Source organism: Zophobas morio, unplaced genomic scaffold (assembly GCF_036711695.1).
Source record: "Zophobas morio isolate AGI-343-1 ecotype UQ-CSIRO unplaced genomic scaffold, CSIRO_AGI_Zmor_V1 ptg000028l, whole genome shotgun sequence".
NCBI classification, from domain to species: domain Eukaryota; kingdom Metazoa; phylum Arthropoda; class Insecta; order Coleoptera; family Tenebrionidae; genus Zophobas; species Zophobas morio.
The window spans coordinates 3,700,643-3,724,413 of NW_026972133.1; the positions used below are offsets into that span (position 1 = coordinate 3,700,643).

Here is a 23,771-nt window from a genome sequence, read left to right on the forward strand (position 1 = left end):
AACTCCAAAGTTGGAAGAAAAATTCCACCGAAAACAATTAAACTCGGCTAGAGATTTAATCGTGTCGTCCTTTGATCCCTGAAGGGGAATAAAATCCCAACTTTTCCGTAATCAGAAAAATTGTCAACTCCACCTACGAAAGTGTAAACTTCGTCCCACATCTTTGCGAGAAAGTTTTTGTTTGTTGCTTCGTTCGCCTTATCAACTCCGGCGAAATGAGAAGGAATATGTTAAATGTTTCGTCCTAATTCGTGCGAATGCGCGTCACGTGCCGACAGTGAGGTGAGTGAGATATCCCGTTGGATAGTTGTCGGAAGAGACATCAATCTCAAGAACTCCCGCTGCTTCCATGTCCTCGTGCTTCGACGCTTTTCCATCCGTAACATTTTTTGCCTTCGTGGATTTGTGGCCGCCATTATGGACAGTGCGTCGGTTTAATGCGGGAGATCGCTTGGGTTTTTGAACATCTCTAACAAAGCGCCGTGTTTGCCGATTGATGTAAAATTGGCGCAGTCGGTAGGATTAAGTACTCATGGCTGATTTCGAAGAGTTTAAAAGAAGCGAAGCTTTAAATTGGCAAAATTGAAACGTAGCTTTTCTATAGAGAATTTTGGCAAACTATAATCGGTCGGATTAAGATGATTTTATCTATGCTTGGTAGTAATTTTCAAATCGACGATTACCTCAGCGTGAATTTATGTCTGGTCGCATCTCAGGAAAGTGTGGCGCAAAGGCGAAGTAAATGGTCCGTTTACAAGTTGTTTTTGTGTCGAGCAGTATATGTTGTCTAGCGCGAAAAAGAGGGACTTATGGAGAACCGTTCGGTTCGAGTGAGACGGCAACAGCGTGTGTGAACCGCGCGGAACCAACGTCGTTATGCGAAAACTTCCAAACTATTCGATTCCGGTGTTTTCTGGGACGTTCTATTGACTTGATATTCGCTCTCGAGTTTTTAGTTACTGACGATTCTTTGCCGGTAGGCGCGGAAATATGTTTTCAAACTAAACGAATAAAACACACATTCACCGCTTATGGCCGAATCACGCGAACAAATCATTCTCCCATCATTTAAGTCATCAAAAGCAGATTTACATGGCAGATACGGTTTATTAGGGAGTTTTAAAATGTCGAATTGGGGTTTTGGCTAACTATAAAAAAGAAGGAATAACGCCGTGCATGTGTTTTGAAGCCGGAACGTCGTGGATAATCAGGGGAACGTTATAGTTTTATGGTCGGGAAATAAAGTAGCTTTCTATTTTTGTGCTCGGTGGGGCTTTTTTATTGTCTATGAAAGTGAACGGTTTCATGTAAGCTGGGTGGAGGATGTCTGAACAAAAATTGGCGCAGTAGGTAGGAGTTTGTGGCCATCTTTCTTCTCGGGGAGGATTGATACGGGTGTGTCGCGTTTCAAGGTTTTCAAAATAAAGCGTTTAATTTAATGGGTGTGTGTTGGCGCAGCCAGCGGGATAAAGTATGTTCGTGTTTAACAAAGATTGACACGTATCTAAATCCGCGGGTGTCTATGGCAGTGCATTTAGCAGTGAGGCGTTGAGGTTTTTAAATCAAAGCGTTTAAGTTCGACAGATGTAAATTGGCGCAGCTGGTGGGATAAAGTGTGTTCGTTTTTAAGTGGCAACGTGAGTCTTTGTAAACCTGAAAAGTGGGTAACTCGTCTCGTTTGCCGCAAATTCCAATTTTGTCTCCGAGATTAATTTCGCCTAATAAGAAGTATCTACTAATATCCACAGTAAGAGAAATGGAGCTTTCGGAATAAATTAATCGAAACATCAAATCCTCGCATTTAACAGCTATCCATTTATACCCATCGAGCTCTGAACAGGTATTTAAATTAAATTTTCCTCTGTACTCGGCATATAATCACCCCCAACTAAAATTATATCTAGAAATACCGTCCTCATTAACATTCCGCAAACTCACAATTATTCTCTAGTAAAGCTTCGGATACCCATACCTGCAACATTGTTTCGTTGATAACTGGATATCGAAAGGTATTCATTTAATATTCAGACATGACGCAAATGGCCGCAAATTAAATTGTGCTGCTCTCTGCCGATCGGGTCTAGCATTAGTGGCAATTAGTGTAAAATATTCTCGCGTCAGTATGAAGCAATAAAGGGAAACACGAAGCCATGAAATTATGTACAACGGATGTGGCCATAAATAAAAACCTTGTTTGTTTGTTTCGTTTTTATTTAGTGGTGCAATTTTAAAAGCGAGATGATTTAAAACAACGCTGGAAAAAGGACTTGTGGAGTGCTCGTGTTTAATTTAATGCCAGGTTGAGTTTAGCGGACACGGTGCGGAGGTTTCTGCATTTTTTTAAGGTTGGTCAGGAAGACAAGTAGTTCGGATGTAAATGCTCCCAAATGGTGACACTTGAAAACGCGACATTCTAAATTATACACGAGATAAAATGTTCCATGGAACGAATTATTCTCAACTACTTGCAAGCAGGTGTCGCAAGTCATGAATTACTTTTTCGGTCATTATCGTCGGAATTAAGTTTGCACGATTATTTATCACCGTTTTACAGAAAACACGGTTTATATTTAGAGGGAGGTACCAGTGGTATTTACGTTTTTTTTTTCAAATGTGAAACGCGTACTGTGTCTTCCTTCTAAGAAGTAATTTTTGGGAGAATCCAGTGCTCTCAAAAAAAGTCTAAATTTTGGCTTACATTCACGTATCCCGCAATCTCACTTCATTCCAGTCCGTGTAGCTGAATGTTAATGAGGCGAATATTCCTAGGAATAATTTTAGTTCGCGATGATTACACGCACCCGACGTAAAATTCAAATTAAATACTCCCTCAAAGCCCCATGACTATAAATGGATGTTTTGTTAAACCGACAAGCATCGACGTTCTAATTAATTTATTTCCAAGCTCTCCTCGCTCTAATTATGACGAAGCTCACATTCGGATCTGGAGCAACAAAGACGGATGTTATTATTTACGTCATGCCGACCCACGTGACAATGACGAACAACTTTGTTTCCACTCCGGATCGAACCAAAAAAGGTCGGTATCTGGGCAAGTCTGGGCGGACGCTTTGGATTTTTGGCTCGGCTCCAGGCATGGGTGGCACGGGAAAAAAATTAACAAACGACCGACGCTTCCGGGGGCCCGATACCTTAACTTGTTGATTTTTCCTGAAAATGTTTGATTTCAAGATTATTCGAGGAAGGGTTCTGAAATGGCAATTTCAGCAGTTTCGCTTAATTAAACATAATTAAAACGCGTTTTACCTTAAAACAGCAACTGAAATTCATTATATAAGTTTAGAGGAGTCATGCTTCTCATTTTAGGCAGGCGTTGGAAATTAAACAGGCCCGAAATTGAAATATGATAATATGCATTTCACTCCGTGGACGAGTTTTCGAGGAGTGCTACAGTTTGTTTGGGAGTCTTAATTATTCAGGAATTTGCAACTTCGGAATCGAGCGAAGAATTTATTGCGGATGGCGGTCGGATTCGAAATATGGCATACGTTACGGTTGTTGGAGAACCGCATTGGCTAAGTAGCTTTTCCTACTCTTCGGGTAGGAGTCGTATTGGCTGAGCGCGGCGATTGGCTGTTCAGTGACTTAACTATGGCCGACTTCTTGACTCCGCCTACTAATTATTATTCAGATTATATTCCATCTCGGTACATATTTTTATTGACTTCGAACTATCAGGACGGGAGATGCTAACTGAAAAGTCATTAAAATAACTTTGGAACGAGAGTACACAAACATTTACTAGCCAAGTTGGATTACAGTGCCATTTTCAGGCACACTACTCTTGGCTGGTTTAGTGCATTTTGACGCTAAAATGTGTAAAGTTCCTGGTTTAATTAAGATTTCTCGCTAAAAGCTGTGACGCAAATTTATTAGTTTTTGTTTTTTAATGAGGGCAAAATAAGACTAGCTTTGAATCTTTTTAATGAAACGAAAACATATTCTCAGCTTAACGATGCCTTTTAGCACTGCAAGAGGAACTAGTTAACAATAATATTACTTGAGAGTATTAAAGAGTTAACGAGTTCGCTTTCCACTGTGTCAATTTTAGTTTTCTTGTAGCGAAACGCCGTAAAATATTTATGAAAATCCTTTCTAAAAAGTTTTCCCTTTAGCAAAATTTTAATGGGGAAAACGTTCGCCGTAGTTATTTTAATACACATGAGGTAATATATTCACTAAAACGGATCGCTGAAAGTACTTACGGCTGTTTTAATTATATTGTTGACGTAAATTTAAATTATCAACTTCTACAAGTAATAAAGTATAATATACAAAAGGGATCAGAACGAACTGAATTTACAAGCGGATAAAATTCTTAGTGAAAAAAGGGCAATATTTGGAAATATCAAAACCGACTGTGAATTCTCGTTTGTTCGTAAAAACCTTTAAGTTCTTTGACGTTCACAAGACCTCAATTATATAAACTATTTTTTGTAACAATTAAGCGGACCATATTTCCATATAAAAGCAATTCTCAAGTTGGGAAAACCTCGCATCTGCCCACACCCCCTGGCCCCCGCAAATGTAATTTACCGAAGAAACCCTCTAACGCCATTGTGGTTAAGTGAGTTTTCTCCGGTGCCGGCGGAAGACGCCGCCGTTAACAAACATCAACTTTTATAGTTCTACTCGTGTGAATGCAGATCGAAGAAGGCCGCCGTTAGGCGGATGTTTATTGGTACCGCTAACGAGCTCAGATGGGCCCAAACGGCGTCGACGGCTTCCGGGAAAAGCGCGGGAAATCGGAACGCTCGAGCAAATGAGTTTATATGTAAACAAATTTTCGAAGGTTTGCCGGGGGAAGTTTAATCCCGATGACTGACACATCAAAAATCTGGCGAATCCACGTGAGACGCACGAATAAGGGATAAGCGGGAGAAAGCGGCTCCGGGAACAGTCGGAGGTTTTTCTATTCAAATTAAAATGGAGATCAAAACAGTGATTGCCGGGGGATTTGGCGATTTCGGGGTGGAGGATTAAGAGGGACAAAGTGAAAAGGGAAAGTATTAGCGTTTTAGGATTCCAGTTATCGCCGTTTATCAATAGGGGAGTTTAAGAGGGCGATATTGTTTTGGTGGCTGCTGATTTCTTCCATATTTCCGTTGGTGTTGCGTGTTCGCCGCTTCTACGAGGGGTATTTAGGAAAGACCGTTTGTTTTGTTTCCACGCCTTTAAAGTTTACATTGCGGGAATTAAAGCGATATTTTTTATTTTACGTCGAGAATTTTAGGGTCTTTATTGAAAGTCAAGATTACAATAAGAGTGGACGAGTGTGTTATGCCTTCAGATTTTTTTATTACAATGTTTGATTTTATGTTCAATGGCCTGGACGGACAACGCGTAAAGCTGCAAATCGACCGTAGTGCCATCTAGTCGAAATACCCTCCTCTTTAAAGCGTATTTTTGGCCGCTTCAAGGACGGTGCGGTCAGGGGTTTGCATTTTCGTTGAGAGGTCTAATCGAATGGCTGTTTTTCCATTGTTGTGCTTGTAGTGAGATGGGCTGCGGTTTCCGAACAACTCTGTTAAGATAATGCGGCCGTTTTTTCCTTTTATCCTGCGAGGAATAACGTTAACGGTTTTTCTGGCCCATTCTAATTGGAGTTTACGACTTCTTTCCATCTCGGACGGTTACCACCTAACAATCTGCGCTCTGATTAAATTTTGATTGGATAATTTTTAACGCACTGTCTCGGACAGGCTCGAGGAAATTGCAAAAGTAATCAAAAAGAATTATACAAGATTAATGAAAAATTATTTATGAAGGACGGTTTCAGGTGTGATTAAAGATGAGAGACGGTCACTGTGGGGTCTCGAGGATTAATGATACGCGTCTCGGCAGGGTCAGGACTTTCAGAAATATAAAAACTAGATGTTTTATTTAACAGAATAAATTAATTATGCGAAAATAAAACACTGAAGGGGTTTTCGATGTTTTTATACGAGCCTGGAAAAAATAATTAAATTTTTTTTTTGAAGCTTGTAGATCCAGCTGGCATACACACGATTTAAAATAAAAGTGGCTGTGAAATGAGAACGCGGACTTTTATCATGCCAATCAGAAATAAACCGCTTAAGAAAATATTTTGTTAAATTCAGAACGCGAACATTGGATTGAATATGTTTTTTGTTTCGTAACATTCTTCAATCAACGCGGGCTGATTTTGAAGCAATCAGAACTTAGAACGTGAGCTACGCTTCCGTTACTTATCAATAAAATGTGAGAGAAAATGTCCACGAACTTATTTTATAACTCCTGGCACTAAATTTGTTATTAAGTCTAGACTTCAATTGAGTGTTCTGTCACAAATTTTCTCTATGACGTTAGAAGTAGCGTGAACTTTTTGATAGATGGAAACATGATTGTAAATTACATTATCGCACTACGTGCGAAGCAGGTTTTATCTCGGCTATAAAGTGTCATTTAATATCAAAGACTGAAGACATCACGAGCAATGATTGCACGTATAACGTTCGAGCTTGATCTTTCCGAGGTACTTAATAACATTCCATTGCACCTGGTTTTTAATGCATGCGATATCTCCGCCAGCGAACGAATTATAGTTATAAAAAAAATTTATACCCTGTATGCCATTTTGCTAAACAACGTTGTTACTGTACGTGGAAGCCTTTCAATCATTTTTTAGCACTTCTGAACCATAAACCTGCACCCTTCTCCCTATCTTGTCGCAGTTTGATCGAGTATCCGAAATGGTGGATGCGCCGGGCAAGGGCGTTATTAATATTCGCTCGTGGAGATATCGCAAGGTAGATTCACACGATCTGTCCATTAGCCTACGAAATATGTGTCGTATAAACGATCCGGCGTCATTTTACGACATCCTAGATAATTTGGTGGAATGAAAAATTGTTGCCAACCATTTTACGACGTGTACATTTAAGATAATTCGAGATTTAGGAATGTTCCGAGCAATAAAAATCTACGTAAACTCGTGAGAAATAAAGAGTGCCGTCGGAACTCCGCTCGTTTATTGCGGGCTTTCGGCTCGTTTCAAATAATAGAGAAAAGAGGGCAAGCCAATAGCTAATTGGCCATGCCGCCCTTTCTAATATTGGCTTTAATCAGTTACGATTGACCAGTCATGGATTGTGCATGAACGATTTAATCGCGCTGTTTTTGTAGCGTAAGTGCGATTAGCGTGTATTACGGTCAAAAGTGCGTGAAGGCGAATGAATATTCATAGTGTTGAGACAAATCAGATTTCGAATCACATTTTTCAGTTGCGTTATGTAAAAAGAGCTCGAATTGAAAACAATTGTTTTTTCCAGGCGCTGCCAACATTTTTATGCAAATCTGGGCAAGGCCGGAGTGACCTAATTGTAATTCTGCCCTGTATTTTCTGGACGATAACAGGGGAATTATGTCTGCTTGTTTTCTAGTTTTTCAAAGCTGCCGTTTTTTCATCCGACGCGGTTTACGTTCGGATGGATTTTTATTCGAATAGACAACACGGATCGTGATGTTTTTAAAGCATCGCAACTCGGGATTTTCGAGATAGGTTATTCCGATCAAGAGCGATAGGCAAAAAAATACACCGTTACTTGCTTCGACAGCGCTCAGGGTGTAAAAAATTCAATATGATAAAAGTTAAGTAGTACGTTCCTGTTCAGTGTTGAGCGACTAATGCTTTTGAACAAAACAACCAACGTACTATGAGGCTCTAATTTGCCATTTCCGCCCGGAATAGCTTTCGTGCTGTTTACGATTAATAATCGCGTATAAACCGTTTTCACACTGACGGTATTAATGCGCTTTGCAACTAATTAAAACTTCAATGTTTGGTTTAAAAATGCGAAATTGGCAACGGCATTCAGCGCACTCCCGTTTGGCGTATAATAAGGTGCAATTATAAACTCTCGGGGGAGAGTCGGGGACAAAAAATTAACGAAGGAAACTCCTCACTTTTCTCGTCTTGTAATTATGACGATGAGGCACTTGCTTCATGTCCGCATCGGGACCGGATAAAAGCCCGTATAAAAAATTTAACGCGTTTTGCTGAGGTCGAGCCGAAAGGTCGGCTATTATCTCGCGCGAAGATGATCCGTGGCAAATTCGACCGGTGCTCTAAATGAAAATATATTAGTCGCAACATCAATCAAGTCTGAGCTTAAGAGGTGTTGCAGAAATGTCATAGCTAAAAGATTTAAACGACGATGCCGTGGTAAAAGCTGTGGGGGCCGAGTGTCATAAAAATGTGATTAATGGCTCAAGGTCAAGGGGAGGGGCGCGATAAGCGTGTCGGCTTTATTTTGATTAATAAGGCTGAGGCCGCATAGGTGCAAATTCTGCACAGTTCCGTGGCGTAAAACACAAGTAATACGTGTTTATCATTGATTTATTTTTGGCGTGCTTGTTATAGTGCAGAAAACTGGCGCCCTACTTAAAAGTTCTGTTTATGGGCGTGGTGACAATATCTTATTTGAAAATTAATATTGATCGGGCGATTTGCCAGATTCCTGTTTTCTCGACGTTTCATGACCCTTAGATTACGAAAAAAGTGGCATCCTGTTTCCGTCTGTCTGTTTGTCCGTCTGTGTTGATTTTTATTAGACATAATCTCCGAAATATGTGAATACATATTAGAAATATCATGTAGATAGAAAAACGAGAACTAAAATTTGCCTAATCATCGTTACCACTAATGTATATGGACATTTTCTCAAAATGTTTCGTAGTAAGTAGGATTTAAATTTTACGAAATAACAGCTTCTGTACTTGTTGTTTATCAATTGGTCTTCAGATTTTCCCCGAAACATGCAAATTTTCCCCAAAAAATCGAAATTGTACAAAAACCTTTTATACCAGCATAAGCGAAGTTCCCGCAAAGTTATTTTGTGGCTGATCACGTCGACATTATTAGTATTACATTGCACGTGTGAGAATTGACAGACGTGTCCTTGCTGAAATAATGTTGATCGAAACATTTTCAAATGGCATAATTCTAATTTTTGGATAATTGTTAATCAGTTTCCTATCATAGTCACTCCAGACCAAATATACAAGTGTAATATATTCAAAAAAACAAGAGACTGAAAAAATATAGTGTCATTAAAAAAAGTTTTAACTTTTACACATTTGCGCACTTATGAGCGAAGGAAGTCCTGTCGACCATTTTTTTAAAGAAAAAATTAGCTTTAGTAGCCACTGTGATGAGTTCTAATGAGAACAAGGCGACGAGAATAAACGCTGCCCACAACTCCAAACACAAATTGTTTTTGGCGGAATAAAATTTTCACCGAAAATATCCGAACCGCCCACTTTTTAATAAAACCTTCAGTCTCCCTTCGTCTTATCTCTAATTGCATTTATTCGTCCCATCTTCTACCCGAACCGAAAATAAAAGCCCGACCCAAAAAGCCCCGTCCAATTAATTCCTCTGACTGTAATAAGACATGTCTTCTTCCTGCAGATTTCATCAGTATGGCATCTTTTTAATTATTTACACCCATAAAAAACGTCATGTGTCACAACAGGGCCGTAATATTTAATTTGAGCGGTGTAATTTGACTAATGGCGTCGTTATTTACTGTCACAAATGACAGTTCGTGTCCTGAATCCGCAACAACTCTCGGAAAGGGAATTTTTTCGAGTAATTTCAAAACGGAAAAACGCATTGCCGCTCTTTCAGAGTGGCCAACTATGCGGATGGTAATTCCGAGTCGGAAGTGGGCGTGTCGATATGAATATGATAGATGAGGGAAAAAATTAGGGTCGACTTATGAATGCGTTAGCAGGCGTCGAAGGATACGGCGTGGGTTACCAAAAATGACGACACGTAATCCGTGTTGTCAATTTGTGATTTTACGTTTAATTTGTTTTCTTGGCGAATCCGTCTGTTCGTCCAGTTCGAAAAATGAGTGACGTCAGGTTAAATAAAGTAATACGTAATTCGACAACATTAATGTGGCACGTCGGGCCGAGGGTCGCCATTTGTCCGTTATCGTTTGTGTGACAGACAATGATTCAGTCTAAATTAGGTATACTCGATTTAATTAACTCGACATGTCTGTTTAGCGTTAGAGGGCGTTATCTACGCAATAACCAGAATATAATAGCAAAGTCTGTGAAGTAATTATAATTCACACAATGCACTCGGAATGACAGTTATATTGGTCTGTCCGATTCGCGAATAAATCAGATTACTTGAATTGCCTCCCAGAAGACTCCATTGCAATAGTTGGTGGCAGGACGTGACAGAGGATTTCAAAGGACTCGCTTCGACTAGTTAAAGTTGCGTAATTGCAACATGGCGGAATGATTGGACGAACCCGACGAGCTGTTGGAAGAAACATGGTTTTATCAAAACCACGAACAAAGGAACGACACGAATAATTATAGTCCGAAAGTTTGACATTCTGCAGTTTATAATGTTGTAGTTTTGCTATTCAAAATTCAGTTTAATTAGAAGTCGTGGACCCAAAATGGCTTAAATTATGATGTGATGCAAAACCGTAGTAAGTTGTCAAGTGCTGTGTCTCCTTATTAAGTTCGCAGCCCCCTTCTTTTGCTCCAGGGTTCCTATCCCACAACGCTCTCGGCAGTACTCCGCGTTAGCCAAATTGGTGATCTCCTGTGACAGCGTTAGAGTGATTTTTCAAAAGTAGAGGTTATTTCGTTATGTTTTCGTTGTTATATTCCGTTATTGTGCTCCATGTTTATTTCATGCGGTCGTGGAGTCACTACAGTGTGCACGTACGTCTTGTTCCCCTTACGGAAAATGGAGTAATAACCGCCGAACACCATTCATTCGAACCCATAACCCGCGGCCGCCTCCAGCGAGGTCGTCGCTCCGCCGCCGCCTCCGCCACAATTAAGTGTGACTTTTTTGTCGCATTAATCAAGCATGTTTGGCAATTATCCCTTAATTAAATCGACAAATCCCGCGCCATAATTCGGCATTCGGTCGTCCCGACAATGGCGTCGTCCCGAGCGAAGCTCAGTCGCGCGGAATAAAGGCCGGGCTCTTAGTCCCGTTAGGCCTTGCGACCTTTCTTTTAACAAGGTGTTGCAGATCAACGACGGCCATAGCGGTTAATCCGAGATCCGCCGTTCTCCGGCCATCAAAGGAAATAAATTCTCGTTTGCGGACCGAGAGGATTCGCTCACATAACGAAAACATATAAAAACCTCAACCCACAGGATTATGACGCAAAGTAAAACAATATTTTCCAAATTCCCGGTGCGTTCCCTCTCTTTGCTACATTTCCCAACTCGATGTCTGCACGACTGCCTTCATCAATAACCTTTTATATCCATCTGTCGTATTGATTGCCCGCAGGTCGAAGGTGCCGAACCAGGAAGACGACGCACAAAGTCGCGTTCGGGACGAGGAGAGCGCGAAAAATTATTTTATTTCGGTTTTAGCACGTCAGCTGGAAATCGCGAGTGTGTAAGGGGCGGGGGAGGCGAGGGTCGCGGGAGCGAGGAAATCTCCTCAAGGTCGCCGGGAATGGGGGAAACAAAAGGAAAGAGCTCTTCAGAATTTAATATCTTTGTCTTGAAGAGGACGAGTTTGATGATCGATATTGCAACTTTGAGGAGTGTGGTTTTGTTGGCGAAATAATGAGGCGATGCATCATGTCGTTACCTCGGAATTGTGGGCGTGCGGATCCATCGAGACCCATTATGTACGAAGTTTTTCTATCGTTGTGAGATGATTTTCCGAGCTCAGTTATTTCTTGCAATTATTAGTTTGGCAAAACGTTTTTCGAGACTCTTGAATCTATATTCTGAAAACTTGAAGTAAGAGAATGACCGTTGATATTAGAATTTTGCCATCAAGCTTGCGCTAGATTCAGCGATATTATTTCTTTTTGGCCGAGTTGCTTTCGTACTTGTTAAAGTCAATTGATGACTACTTGAAATGCGACTTTCAGTGCAGGCGAGCAAGAACAGCTAGCGCTTATTTTAAACTCCGGTCCAAGCTCATATCTCGTTACACTGGTACAATCGCACGCAAATGTTTTGAGCCTATGGGCGGATCGTTTTTGCCTGCCCTCACCGAAGAAGGCGGTCCAAATCCTTCAAGGGCAGAATTTGTAGGTAGGCTCAAACTACAACGAAATTCACATTTTACCCTATAAAATTTTATTGACAATAACGGAACGGACAGTAGTTATATATACATTTGGTAAGAAATATTTATGGCTCACACCAGTTCTCTCGAATTTGTCGGAGAAGATTTTGCAGGTAGTTGTTCCCATAAAATAATGGTCACTTTCGTTCGTGAGTAACGATGGTCCGGACATGAATTATTTTGCTTTCTAACATTTTTCGACCAATTGTTCCGTATAAAAAATTTCATCACTTTTTCAAATAAAATACTCTTAAAAAAAAACGATATTGTCGTTGAGTGACATGTAACTGGCAAAATAATAAAAATGTGCCATTTTTGTTAACTGATATTTTTTTCATAAATGTCGCAAAATTATTAAATTTGTCTAATCATTCCCACCAATAATGTGATGACGTCACTTCAAATTTATGCATAGTAAATGGGTTTTAAATTGTATACAGTAACATAGTCCTACACATGTAGTTTATGACTCCGTGTTGAGTTTTTATCCGAAACGTCCAGATTTTTGGAAAAAAAATCAAAATTATAAAACATTATTTTGCAATTTAATTTTGAATTTGCAAAATCGAATACTTTGAAATCTTGCAGATGTTTTAAAATCATGATAAACATGATACATTTGTAATTAAAATATATTTGCTTATCCCCTCTAAAAAATTTATGACGTCACCTCAAAATTTTGCAGAATAAATCCTATCTTAAATGTATAAAATATGATGAGTTTTATACTTGTGATTTATCACTGCATTAATATTTTTTAGATTTGGTTATACAGGGTGTCTCAAAAAAGTTAATGACTGATTCATTTATTTTATTGAAGAAATCAAGAATAGCAAAACTGAATACTTTGAAATATTGTAGATGTTTTGAAGTTTTTGTAAGCATGGTAACTTTTTCGAAAATTTGATTAATCAAGTATGCGCAAAGTCAAAAATCGGAAAAATTGAAATTGACTAATGCAAAAAACAGAAAATCGAAGAATACAAATCGTAAAAATCGAAAATCTAAAAATGGCTAATCAAATAATCGAAAATTCAATGAATCAAATACCTAGGTCGATCGAAAAGTGGAAATTCACAAACCTCAAAAATCGAAAATTGAAAAACGGGAAAACCAAAAAATCGAAAAGTCAAAAATTTGTAATATTGAAAATTAAAAAAATCAAAAACAAAAATTAAAAAAATCGGAAATTAAAATAAACAAAATATATAAAGTAAAAAAAATTGCAAAGCGTAAAAACTGAAACGCACAGAAAAATCGAAAAAGCAAAAAATTGGAAAAACAAAAATTCGAAAAATCTAAAATCGAAAAAGTGGAAAATCGAAAATCTGAATAAAGAAACTTGGAAATTCTGAAAATTGGAAAATCGAAAACCAAAAAATCGGAAAGTAACGAAATTGAAGTCCAACAGTTGAGAATGGAAAAATTGAAAAACCGAAAATTCTAAAAATCGACAATGGACAAATTCAAAATCGCAAAATTTAAACTGAAAAATTGAACATAGAAAAATCGATGAATTGAAAAATCGAAAATCGCAAAATTTATTTGAAAAATTGAACATGGAAAAATCGATGAATTGAAAAATCTAAAATTCGACTACTCAAATTTTCTAAAAATCGAAAAATCATAAAACTGAAAAATCCAAAATTCTAATCATCGAAAGTCTGAAAACTGAAAATCGAAAATTCTGAAAAGCGGAAAATAGAATATCGAAAAATTTAAAAGAAAGAAAATCGAAGTCTAAAAACCGAAGAATGGAAAAATTATAATCAAAAATTCGAAAAATCAAAACCGAAAAATTCAAAGATTTAAAAAGAAAATCGAAAAATCAAAAATTTGAAAATTGAAACTCGAAAATTTGGAAAATCGAAAAGTAAAAAAATTGAAGTCTAAAAGCTGAAAAATGGAAAACTGAACAATCGAAAATTCGAAAATCAAATATCGAAAAATCGAAAAGCTCAAAAATCGAAAATTTGATAAATCAGATATGTGAAAAACAGAAAATCTGAAAATACAAAACTGGGAAATCAAAAATCTAAAAATGGAAAAACCGAAAATCGAAAATTCAGTGAATCTAATACGTAGGTCGATCGAAAAACCGGAAATTCACAAATCTGAAAAATCGAAAATTTGCAAGATTGAAAAACCGAGAATTGAAAAATCAAAAAACCGAAAAATGGAAAAATCAAAAATCGAAAAATAGGAAAACCGAAAATTCGAAAATTCATAACATTGAAAACTCTAAAAGTCGACAATTCAAGAATCAAAAAACTGGAAAAAAATAATCGAAAAATCGAAAAGTAAACAAATTCCAAAGCCTAAAAACTGACGAACAGAAAAATCGAAAAATCGTAAAATCAAAAAGTGGAAAATCGAAAACTGGAAATTGAAAAATCGAAGATTGGAAAATCGAAAAATCGAAAATCGGAATATCGAGCCTCGACAAATTAAAAAACCGAAAAATCGAAAAATTAAAAAATCGGAAATCGAAAAATGAAGAAAAAACGAAAATTCAAAAATCGAATAATCCGAAACTAAAATAATAGAAAAGTGGAAAAGTAAAAATTGCAAAGTCTCAGAACTGACGAACAGAACAATCGAAAAATAAAAAAAAATCGAAAAATATCTAAACATGGAAAATCGAAAAATCGAAAATCGGAAAATGGAAAAACCGAAAAATCGAAAATCGAAAACTCGAAAATTCGATGAAACAAATACTCGAAAAAGCGAAAAGTAAAAAAATTGCAAGGCCTAAAAATTGAAAAATCAAAAAATCTAAAAGTGGAAAATCGGAAAGTAACAAAATTGAAATCTAAAAGCTGCAAATTGCAGAACCATAAAAACTGAAACAAACAGAAAAATTGAAAAACCACAAAAGCGGAAAAACGAAAATCGAAAAATCGTAAAATCAGAAAATGGAAAATCGAATAATCGAAAGTTGAAAAATCGAAGGTCGAAAAATCGAGAATAGAATAATTAAAAAAACAGAAAATTGAAAAATCGGAAATCGAAGAATTAAAAACGTAAAATCTAGAATTCAAAAATCAAAAAAATCGGATAGTAAAATATAATCGAAAAATGCAAAAAAATTGCAAAGTCTAAAAACTGACGAACAGAAAAATCAAAAAATCTAAAAGTGGAAAGACGAAAAATCGAACATTGAAAGAATTGCAAATTAAAAAATCGAAACATCGAAAAACAAAAAAACGAAAAATTAAAAAATCGAAAAACGAAAAAACTGAAAAATCAAAATACCGCAAATTTGAAAAATCAGAAAATTAGAAAGTAATAAAATCGAAAAGTTGATAGAAAAATGGAAACTGAAAAATCTATTTCGATGAAACTGTTGGTCGAAAAAACGAAAAATCGAAAATCGAAGTGACCTTTTTTTGAGACAGGGTGTATAAGTAAATCTAAAAAATATTACTGCAATGATAAATCACAGGTATGGACTCATCATATCAAATTTTACGATGACGTCATGCATTTTTTGGCGAAGATAAGCAAATACATTTTGATCGTGGCTTTGAAAGTATTCTTCGACTTTCGTTCCATTTCAAAATTTACTCTTTGTATATTTCAGTGGTCACAACGAGTTCACTAACTATGCTGAAGTACGCAAAGATTAAATTTGTCACCGAAAAGATGTCGGAAGTAATAAATTATCCTATCGGTCGAAGAACGTTCGGTCCGGTGTTACACCTCGACCCAAGAGAGACCGTAGTAAAGGATAACAAATGGAACGGATAAAATAAAGCGTCAAATATGATTGATAAACTTTAAACCAAAATTAAGAAGTTTATAAACTGAACATTTTTTTTGCTTTTTGAAATGTAGTACACTTCAAAAAATATTCGTGACTTATTTTAATGTGAATTTTATAACTATGGTCGACACAATTAGACCTAATATTAGTGCGATTTTGAGCATATTCTGGATGTTATTAGAGCAGGCAGGTTTTTTTTTTCTAACTAATTGACAAGATTTCAAAGTATTCAGTTTTGCAATTCTTGATTTCTTCAATAAAATAAATTGACTCACTCATTATTTTTTTTTTGAGTCACCCTGTATGTATAAACAAATCCAAAAAATCTTAATGGAATGGTAAATCAAAAGTATAGACTCATCATATTCTGAACATTTTAGATAGGGTATTTATAAAATTAAAACTAATTCAGAGTAAGTATTTATAAAATTAAAACTAATTCAGGGTAAGAATTTGGTCAACACGTAAATTTCGTTGTAGTTTGAGCCTACCTACAAATTCTGCCCTTGGACGATTTGGACCGCCTCCTTCGGTGACGACCGGCAAAAATGATCCGCCCATAGGCTCAAAACATTTGCGTGCGTGTACCTGGAGTGCCTTAATCCCTCGTCTGAATCATATTAGTGGTAGTATATAGAGTGCAGTCACATACAGAATCAGTAATTCAAAATAGTGTAGTGGAGGAGAAGTAGTTTGGTCGAGTCTGCTCAATATTCCGACTCTTTCTCGGTACATTTGAGCTAGCCCAACTTCGTACATATCTATGAAGATCTGCTAATCCCAAAGGGTGAATATAGCTACAGCTCCGGAACAACCTTGAAACAAAAACAAACCCCGGAGTTCCGTACATCTGCATATCCCCACACAAAATAAGACTTGCAGTTGCATACCGTCCGACTGTTCTTTTTGCTCTGGCCGCCCGCCGCCCCATAAATCATCCCGGATCGTCGCAACTCGGCTACAATTATTACAATTTTATGGAAATGCACAGCCGCCGCAGAACAACTCTCCTCAAAACTATTTAGTAATATCAGGACGCTTCCGCGTAAGCCCATTATTATTCCGGTTGCAATTCAGCTTTTTACTTAGGTCCGACGTGTGTGCGCTATCCACTTCGGAATTAGCGCAAACGCCGCCGTGATAATTTATTTTTCATGTTTAACCGCCCCGACGGCCGAAGAAAGCAACGCTAATTCAATTCCGGCTAGTGTCGGAGGTGTTTGAAAAGATTAAAGCGAGATTTTCGCGTAAATTTAACAACAATTGCTCCCTGATGAGCTCAAGTATTCACGCAATATTGCCGGTAAATACGGGGGCGTTTCCGGGAGGGTAAACAGGTATGATATTAATTTGAGACGCCTCGAAAAAATCTTTTAATTTCGCCGGCGGAGAAAAGTTGCGTATGAGAGCAGGTGGAACGCGAGATGGGGGGGATATTAATGAGGGCGGGTGTGGGCGCAGGATGAGGAAGAAAGAACGAGAAGCCGAAAAGATCCCAAACACTCTTCGGTTGAATAAATGTTTATTTTAATTTACTATTACGGTGAATTTTTGTATCGCGCGAAAAATTACGAGCTTGACTTTTGTGAGTCATGGTGTTGTTTTTCTTGTGTAAATCGTGATAGGAATTTATTTTTTCTGCGCTTTAAGATGGGTCCTCAAATTCGGTAAAGTAATTTTTTGAAAATAAGCGTATTAAGTAATAACGAATACTTGCAGGTTCTTTCCGACACCGTTCAGATGCCTTGCCACTGCGGAAAAAACTAATACTGGCAAAAATCTTAAAACAAGTATTTTTAGTTGTTGGCTAAATTGTTAATTTTCATCAGCAAATTAAAATATTGTAGACTAAAATTAGCGTATTTTTTTCGTTCTGTTGCTCCGGATATCAAAATTCAATTCAGTGTGTGTATTTTTACGACGACCTTTGATTTATTTCAATAGAGAGATTAGATTATAAGCTTTCAAATCTTTCAGGTATTCAAGCGAAATTAAATTCTTCAAAGCTAATTTAAAGAGATTCCGTAAAGAGAATTCCAGACGAAAAACATCTTGGAATTATTAAACAAATTCTCTGGATTTATTTTAAATCAGTGTTGGGCGAATACTAAGCTCAAAAGACAATATAGGATAAATTATTCAGTGTAATTAATTGAACAAATTTTGTCACCAAGTCGTCTAGCGAGAATCTTAAATATTAATACCGAGAATATCTCATTATGATTTAATATCCTAGCAATGTTATAAAACGGATTAAAATTTGTAACGGCTACAATTTGACGTTGAAGAAAATTGCTGGAAATTAATGTATTATTCCCGAAATTCACACCATTATTCACAAAGCGAACACCGACATTTTACTGCAAAAATATTCCCAAGCTGCCACTGTTATTAAAATAAAATAATTACATGATGTGAAAGCATTTTATTAATTAAATAAAACAGAACTACGTCGGCTGAATAATATCCATTGAACTGTACGCGTTTCTACTTGACAGTATAATAAAACAAAAAAGCATCCTATTCAAACGTGTAGGTTTTCATTAAAATATATGCGTCACATGTTTGCAAAACATGTTGAGTTTATTTTACTTTAGTTATCAACTATTTTACATTTGAAGCTCATAATTGTGAAAAACGGTCAGTTTAATTTACCGGATGTTTCATGGATGGGTGAAGTAATTTTGTTATATCGTCAAACTAAAAATACAAACTCATGAATGACGCGCTTCAAGCGGTCTCTAAAACCGGCAATTACAGCATTCTCTGCATCTTTTGACTCGTATAACTGCATCAGGTGAACTTTGTATCTACTTCTGTAACTGGATGGTCATTACCTACTGTGTTCGCTATAGATAAGATTTTTAAAAAAATTTAATTCAAATGAGCTTTGGTATGCGTTTTTGTGACCTGTCGTCGTTGCGTGATGCGTTGATTTAATTTTACCCCGGTGCGTTATGTGAACATAAAGTTAATGCATCGAGTTTGCATGTCGAGCCCTTCGCATCCACTCCACTAATTAAACCAATATTTAACGAGCCGATTATCTGCTTGTTAGTTCGGTTACTCGCCCCCACAACTAAAAACTTGTGCAAACGTTCCGCTTTTTGTCCGTGTCATTCGGCAACTAAAAAAAAATTACCACGCAACCACTTTTCCATCTTCCGCTGAGCCCAACGTAAATATTGGATTAGTAAAACGCGCGAATCGCGCTTCACAAAAATAACTCCGACATCAGACACCAGACCCAATTATTAAAAACGCAAACCACACAATGTAACTCTAAATTCTCCTTAAACAAATTTACCCGAAAGTTATTTATTTTCGCCAGACACACAACCATAAGCTCAGCCGGTGCAAATTTAAACCCTTTTTATTGCCGCCAATTAAATTTTAATAAAATCATTTATAACGGCCGCCCGGCGTTTATACAACCTCGTAAATCCTTGATTGGACGTGTTTGTTTTTGATTTCCTCGGGAAAAAGTTCGCACAAGGAAGCCTGGTTTATATTCAGGCGATGTTTGACTTTCAGAAATCGCCGAAAAATTCCATTTGGACGCATCAGCCGCGATAGAGCCGTCATAAAAGTGGCAAAAAAGGGAAGGGTTGTAAATAAGGGTCATTAAATGTAAATTATAAGAGACAAGTTCTCCCCTTCGCCGTTTCTTACGTCTGTCGGGCTAATTAACCTTATTTCACCTACGCATTTAAATTTAATTAGTATTGTTGGGAGTTACCGGGAGTTGCGAGGGCCGCTTTGGCGGCGAAATAATTTAGTATTAATTGTGTTATTAATTTGGGACGCGTGCACTGTCAGCGACTTAATTGGGTGAGTAATAGTTTTTGCGTATTGGGTCCGGGACGCTCCTGCAAATAATCGGCCGCAAACCATTCCGTTAGGCAAATTATTGCGAGGCGCTTCTCGCAGGACACTCATCGAGCGTTCATTTCTTCTATACTTGTGGTTCATGAATCCGCCTTGAGACATTTAGATTTTTGTTGCGAATGTTAATTTAAAACACATTTTTCGGAATGATTTTGCAGTTATCCTTTGCGAGGAAAAAGCTTAAATTGTTGTTCGGGAAGTATTATACTGCAATTGTGTTCTCCTTTAGCGCTGCGGAATTAATCTCCGCCGAATTTGCATCTCCGCGTTTCTTTTTCTTCTCTCAGCTTCGTAAAATAATTACGATTGCGTGTCGGCGGCCGCAATAATGCAAAATCGCCCGAACAAAAGAAAAGAGAAATCTCAACATATGCGAATTACGTGCTATATCTCGCATCCCACCCTTCGAGAGCATCCGCATAATAAAACCCGATAAAATAAGATTACAAAGAAGTGAGAATCCCACACGAAATCGCAGCGATATGTCGCCAAAACAAAAATAAAAAATCACCACTGTAGCGATGACACCCACAGCCATTCGAGATTTCCATCTGCTTTTAAAAATATCAGCAAACAAGCCACGCCGACTTAAGATCGACATTTGCCTTTAAAATAAGCCGAGAATATCTCGGCGACATTTTCAAATTTAATGTAGTAGCATTTTCTGCTGTGCTCTCGTTTGACCTTCGCGGAGTTTTATCGAGACTCCACCGGAAAAAACGCACGATGTACACATCGAACGAGAGCATCAGAGGGAACATCACGACTCTGAGGAGTGCAATTTCCATCCCTATGATTTACATTTTCAACGAATCCCGTTGATATGATCGACGCCATGAAGGTCTCTTGGGTTTGGGGCTGATGGCAAAAACAGGCCGATAATCACCTACCCGCTTGCGATTCGATTTCGAGACCGTTATATCTAATGACCTCGTCGGAGTTATTGCCGTGACGTACGCGTAAAATACAAGGTTTTAAATTGAACGAGGACAAGTGGGACGTATTGATTCGAGGAGGGGGAGGTTGTTTGTATGATTATATCACTAGGGCATTAACAGCTCTGCGTTTGGGTTAATTCCTTCACTGTGTTTATCAGTCAAAACCACGATAAAACCTTAATAAAACCCACCGGCTGCGGTCTACTTGATGATGTTACTCGGACTACGATGATAGACGGTCTCGCTTCACTATAAACTACTTGTAAATTGTTTTTGAAGAGACGTTTGGCTAAATTCCATTGTCGTCGCGTCGACTTCGGTATATTTGCATATGAACTTTAAACTCGTTTGTTCTTCGCGTCGTGGATGCGTCTGGCGATTTTAACATGTGCTAGCGCTGAAACTAGTTTGATTCTTGACCACAATTTTACCGTTTGGAGCGATAGTTTAACCCCACAAAGCACCAGCTTCTGATATGCCTTCACCCTTATCACTTTGAGGCCGGTCATTCCATCCACCTAGTTAAAACTCCCGCTCGCTTTGAACAAAGCATCTGGAGCCGCACTTTGAACTCTTCATCAGAGGCACGACTTAGACGTGTGAAACTTATCAATATGTCAAAGGAAAGTGCACGTGCGTCAACTTTTCCCACTTCCGGTACATTTCCTCTTCTGTTCTCAAAGTTGGGAATTGAATTCGTACAACTAAAAATCAAATAAACGACTTCGACGTAATTATTTTCTTTATAAAAGTTAGCGACGTTTTAATTTCGTTCCGTTGAAAGCATATATTGGATTTTTCTTGTTGCAGGCGTTCGAGAAGGGGGCGCCACCATGAAGCCTTGCGGTGAGTAAAGGATTAATTTGAAATGTAAATGTTTCTTAGACGGGGAGAAACGCTTTGAGGAAACTCATGCTCGCGAGTTAAGATCATTGTTTTAATTTAATCAAACGTGGAGTATTTTTTGAGAGGGAATTGACGGGGGATATTGGAGGGAGATAAACGAGGAGCAACGGGGCAAAGTCGATTCGCAAATGGGCAAAAACGCGCTTTTAGCCGAATTTTCAATTAAGATAATTGACTTTCGACCCAGCGGCCTAATTACGCGAGATGAACAAATGTGGAAAGCGCGCTTAAGGGAAGATCTTTCGGAGAAAACTATATTTTCTTGGGGAAATTTTATCTTTTTGGGTCGCAATTTGTTGGAACGGATATAGCGATTTTCATATTTGTTATATTTTTAAACAGGAAGCTGTTTGTCAATTTTTCATGAAACAATTAAAACGGCTGAATAAAACATAAAATCGTGAAAAATCAATTACGCGATACAATATAAATAAACGCATGCCATTAAAAGAGTTTTATTAAAATCTAACCATAGTTTTATGTAAATAACCAAGTGTCCAACACAGGTTCTAAATAGAACCGTAATTACAGTGCAAAAATGTACTCGCTGTTTTAATTAGAACCGGTTTATGCATTTTATTCCACAGCGACTAGTAATAGCTGTCTCTGTAAAACTTTTTTCGAGTTGTGTTCAACAACTTTGTCACTTTCCTATGCCGGAATTTTATCTTTTCTTTACTTTAATAAAGTCCGACTTACGAGCACAATGCAGTTGTGGCGTTGAAAGAAATGCACTTCACGCTTTTTCGAGTAAAACGAACTCGAAAACGTTCTGGTCCGAATTTCTCCGGCAACCTTCACCTTCCGAATTCTTCAACCCGTCCCCAAACTACATTTATCCGCGCCGTAAATTCCCCAGCCAAGTCTCCACCAGACCTGTCACATTTAAAAACTTTCGTAATTTCCCTAAACTCCGTCGACTAACTCAAAACCCCGAAAATTTTCATACAAATCGCCGGCTCAGACCCGTGCGTATACACGATTTAGCATATGTGAGACGGCAGTTCCCCTTAACGAGACGTCGACGTCGTGGCCTCGCAGGGCAGACACGTAATGAAATTATTCAAAATGGATATGCACCCCCCATCGGAAATTCGCCTTAATTGCACATTTTCAGCGTTCAGAGGCGTAATGCACAAAGCTCGGAAGTAATCATAAAAAGTGGACTTGTGCGGTGTAGTATCAAAGTTTTTCGCATAATTCACTAAACTTAGATAATTGAAACAGTTAAGCCGTCACAGGCAAGTGCAATTAGTGGCTAAATTAACGCTTGTAAACCTGACTTGGGTCGTTTCGGGGCCTCAAGTCGAGCGCCATTGGAACGCTTGTGGGGGAGTGCGGGCAGTTTTAATATGAGTAAAAATGATTTGGGGGAACGCCGTCTGAGGCTAAGAACAACAAACGTGATAAAATAAAACGACAAAAACCGGTGGAGTTTTAACTACCCTTGAGAGAATATTCAAATTACAACAAACACTTCTTTATAAAAAGTTTGGAGGTTTTGTTTCAACAAAGGGGCGTTAAACTAGAAACAAATTTTATTTATTCAAACTAAACGATGCAATTTTTATAAATGGGGAGCTTTTTTATTATCTCATAATTTTCTCACGTAATTTTTTTCTCGCAGGATTAAAGATTCTGCTCTAGTTACACATAATGCTTACGTCACCATGTATAATATTTATGGTTTATTCTGTTGAAGAAGACACTTTCATCGTTCTTATAGAAGAGTGGGTGTATTCTATAACCTCTTCTAAGCAAGATGGCCAAATACCGTGATTTAATAATTTAAAAAACATCGTTAAAGGTTCACACTAGAGATGTAATCAACAGATTTGTTCGAACTGGCAGTGTCAACAAAGAGAAATCTCGTGGAAGACTTCAGTATCTGAGAAAGTTGTTGGTGATTTGAGACGACTTGAGCAGAATTGGACAACGGGTCCAAAGTATCGATGAAAGGATGTTACAGAACATTTTTGAAATTAAAAAGAGTGTGAACAAGTGCCTTCAACAAAATGATGAACATTTTCAACATTTACGGTGATATTTAACCTGAATAAATTTGTTTCTTTTTATTGTAATGAATCAGTTTTATGTTTCTAACAGATATGAAGAGTTTAGGCAACTAGATGTACAGATGCGTGTGGTTTTT

General features: G+C 37.8%; 1 protein-coding gene across 2 annotated transcripts in view; it reads left to right on the plus strand.

Annotated features, from left to right (window-relative positions):
* LOC135137074 (neuroligin-4, Y-linked-like) overlaps positions 1-23,771 on the plus strand; it is a 169,030-nt gene that overhangs the window by 20,971 nt on the left and 124,288 nt on the right. The window contains exon 2 of one of the 2 annotated variants that reach the window (XM_064066613.1): positions 21,524-21,559. The exons of the other annotated variant lie outside the window; for it this stretch is intronic. The gene's annotated coding sequence lies outside the window, so the exon portion shown is untranslated. The remainder of the gene's footprint in view (positions 1-21,523; positions 21,560-23,771) is intronic. 2 annotated transcript variants of the gene reach the window in all.